The sequence below is a fragment of the Fulmarus glacialis genome, unplaced genomic scaffold (assembly GCF_000690835.1).
Source record: "Fulmarus glacialis isolate BGI_N327 unplaced genomic scaffold, ASM69083v1 scaffold4768, whole genome shotgun sequence".
In the NCBI taxonomy this organism is placed as follows: Eukaryota; Metazoa; Chordata; class Aves; order Procellariiformes; family Procellariidae; genus Fulmarus; species Fulmarus glacialis.
Genome location: NW_009228793.1, coordinates 81,583 through 85,359, shown reverse-complemented (window position 1 = coordinate 85,359; position 3,777 = coordinate 81,583). Strand labels below are relative to the sequence as shown.

Below are 3,777 nucleotides of genomic sequence, written 5' to 3'. Positions count from 1 at the left end.
AAACTGTGATTTGAATATCTTATTTTACTTTAGGAAGGAGGAATTGAAGTTCAGCTGCCGGGTTCTTTTAGGCAGAGGAAGGATCAGTTGCATCAAACTCATCAGTCCTGACCTATATTTCATTCTACTGATTAATTTATCCCATTTCCTTGGCTAGTTTCTGAAAAAAAGATCTATTAGGTATCATTGACCTGATCAAAATCACCTAATGCATTTGGTGGGGGAAGGAGGATAGCGGGAGAAAAGCAGGTGGGGAAAGATAAGTCAGAGATACGATACCCGAGTGTAAGCCCCAAAAGAGCCGCTGTGCAAATTAGGAGTATTGAAGAAGGGCAATTGGTATGACTCCTTAAACTCCTAACACCTAAGGGCAGCACCATTCCCTAAGTAAAACCATGCTGGAGACCCCCTGAGATGAGAAAGCAGGGGAGGGGGGAGAGCAGCTTGCTTGTATCTTGTTTAACTTGGCCATTTGAATGGTAAACCTTTTTTTGTGACTTGGCATGCTTTGCAGATATCACACTTAGGTTACTAACCGCCTCCCCCCCTCCCTCCCCTTTCTGGTTTATGGGGTTTTAGTTTTGGGAGGGCTTGAGGTTTTTCTTTTGCCCTTACTACCGGCTTTTGATGAGAAACTTTGTTTAGAAACAAAGTTACAAAAATATAGTCACTTGCAAAGAAAACCAGGTATTCTTTATACAAACCTGAATGAGAATGTAGTCCTACTAAACGTTAACCCCAGCTTTCTCTAAGCTGGAGTCAGGTAATACTCTTTATGCTAAAGACACCCGTGAAAAATCACTGAAATTGTAGGTGTTAGATAAGCCATCACAAGGAAACTAGAACAGCCCCACACATTTAATAGAAGCGCTGATCTCTGAAAGTGATTTCTTTTTGAAAAAAACACAAATATTTTGTTATAGCTTCAAAGGAAATTTTTACTCATTGTAATTTTGTATCCTGCATTTGACTGCAGAAGTAAAATTACTGAATGTTAGTTCCTGGAAAGATGAGAAGGAAAAATTAATCGGCTGTATTTTACATATCTATGTTCTGCTTAAAGAAGGCTTGTATCTTGAAATGTTTTGGCAAGCCCGGAGTGTCTCTTAAAGTTGTTCCCTCTTTTTGAGGAAACCTAGGTACTCTTTCCACCCTGACTGAATTTACAGCTGCAACTGGATTCATGCAGAGCGTTGATGGACCGAGTAAACGTACCTGTGTTTTAATGTGACTTGTTTTCTCATCATTCAAAGCATGAGGATGTTTCTCGTACAGAGGTGCAGGTCGTGTGGTGTAGTACCAAGGAGGGTAGAACAGTAGTGGATTAAAACAAAAATCTTACTTAATAGCAGCAATAGTTCAGAGAGAATTTGACATTCGGATCCCCCTCAAACAGTAGCCTTTACATTTCCGTATATCTGTCAACTATTTGAATGTTTATTTTCAGCCCCAGCCCTCCCCGGCTTCTAAATTGCATGGACTAGACTCGAAAGTCATTAGATTGTCTGCTGATTAGACTATAATCAATGCAGCATAAACAAAAACAGCAATTAGTATTGGCATGATTTCTGTGAATTTGACTTAAAGTTTTAGTATTACCGGTCCAAAGAACTTTTTCTGAACGGGCCATTTTCAGGAACTGTGTTATTTTGGCATCATCATTTTATAGGGAGGGAACAAAAAATTCGTAAGATTCCTTTTGGCCTGAAAAGCAAAAACATCTGTTTGATGCATGAGTGGATTGCTGACTTCTATTTGGCCATCCAAAAAAGGGCAAAAATGAAGATATCGAACATAAAAGAGTACATGAAAAAACAAATTACAAAGAGAACTTAAGATTAGCATCTTCTTATAATGCAGGCTATTTATAGTGTTCTCTTTTTGACTTGCCAAAGCATGCCCCAGCTATTAAAAAAATCCGTACCAACAAAAACATCCCTAACCTTTAGTAATATTCATTGCCTTTGGCAATGCATAGTGGTATTGATGGTCTTGATTAGCTGTAGGATTACAGTAATGCTACACAGTCATTTTGGGGGCTAGCATGAGTCATATTGACCATCACCATCTACTTCTTAGGAGCAGGTACTATTAGGAGTGAACATCTAAACAGCTGCATCTAAACAGCTATTGGTTGTACTGCTAGTTTCCATAAAGGTGAAATCTTGTGACAAAGACAATATTAAGGGGCTCAGAAATACTGCATGTTTGGTTTGGTTTGATTTTGTTTCCCCGAGTTGCTGTTAACTTGTGTAACAACGGAAGCTGCCAGTATGGAGGCACTTATCTAACATGTAGGATAACGTTATCCGCCATGATTTAAGAAGTCTTGAAAGGCTTTATGTTGCTCTGTAATTCATTCAGTCTAATTTACAACTGGTTTAATAGCACTCATTTCTTTGTCCTGAAACACAATTCAGTATTTTGAAACTCGCGCATTTTGGAAAAAAAAATCTTCGTTTTGAATAATTGTACATGAGGAAAGGATCTAGAAGGACTGCTAACATTTTATATAGACCATATGGCTCCAGTGTTTTTTCTGTGTAAAACACTGACAGTAACTTACTCAGAGTTGTTTGTTTAGATTGATTAAAATGTAGTATAAATGCTGATACCTTAAGACAGACCTCTTAGCATCTTTTCCCAGCTGTATTTTACAGTTTCCATTGGTTCCTGTAGGGCTACCTGAGCTCAGAATCAGTCCCAGCTGGGGGTGGGGAAAATGTGCTATTTCACTTAAATTGGAACCATGGCATATATACGTATGTATGTATGTTTTTCCCTGAAGAGACAACATACAGATCTACAAATAATTGGGCCTGTTTTATTTGGTGCTGTGAAAATGTACATGTCTGTTTTCAAATATATTTTGCAGTGTGTTACTACAAAGCATTGAAGTTTTTCAGTTGCTCTCTTCACAAAAGTCAGATAGCACAAGAGAAGCTTTTAAATACTTTTAAATCATAATGCAACACTTGGCGTAGGATTCTGACAAAAAGACGAATGTGCAAAAACCGAAAGAGGTGATGAGGATTGTTTTTGTTTTAACTTTAATTTTAGACAACTTGGGTTCTATTTCACCTCAAGTATGAGTTATTATGCTAGTTTAGCAATTATTAGAGATGAAAGAAATTCTGTTAGATATGAGACTCCTAAACTTCAGTAGCTTTAGTTTTAGCCAGGATAATGATCAAGGAGTAGTTAGCCATATGCCTAGGGACTATGCGGTAGCAAAAAAGATAGGGCTGATCTTGGAGGTATCCTTATTACAACATATTATAATTAACATTTTCATTCAGCCCTCCTACTTTCCAGAAAAACCTGCTTTATGTTCTTCCGTGCAGACATTAGTAAGACTGCACAAAATTGCCCTCTTCCAATGGATTTTTGAACCAGGACTATTGTCCTCCGTATTTACGATATTAGTTAACAGTGGTCACGCTTTTTTTTCCTGACTTCACATTCCTTCAATTTTAAACACTTTTTTTCCGTCTATACTGCGTAATTATTGAGAAAAAGATGTAAAGGATTTTTTTTTCCTCCTTTTTCAGGATTTAGTTAGGTTATCAGATTCTTCTGGTGTGTGCACATTTGAGCCTTTTATATTTTCCTTTAGCTAGAGTCATGCTGTGCATGCTATACCGCAACTTTTCTTTGTACAGTTGAATCCGTACAGTGTGTACTCAGAAGGATTGTAGGATTGTGACTTACCAGTTCTGCACAATTAATGCCGAATGAAATTTTAGATTTTGGGGAGATGTGTTTTCATTGGTCCCC

General features: G+C 37.7%; 1 long non-coding RNA gene across 1 annotated transcript in view; it reads left to right on the top strand.

Moving 5' to 3' along the window:
- The first annotated feature begins 376 nt into the window (after positions 1-376).
- Positions 377-3,777, top strand: part of LOC104081007 — a 19,324-nt gene continuing 15,923 nt past the window's right edge. The window contains exon 1 of the long non-coding RNA XR_683571.1: positions 377-479. This is a non-coding gene — a long non-coding RNA (uncharacterized LOC104081007). The remainder of the gene's footprint in view (positions 480-3,777) is intronic.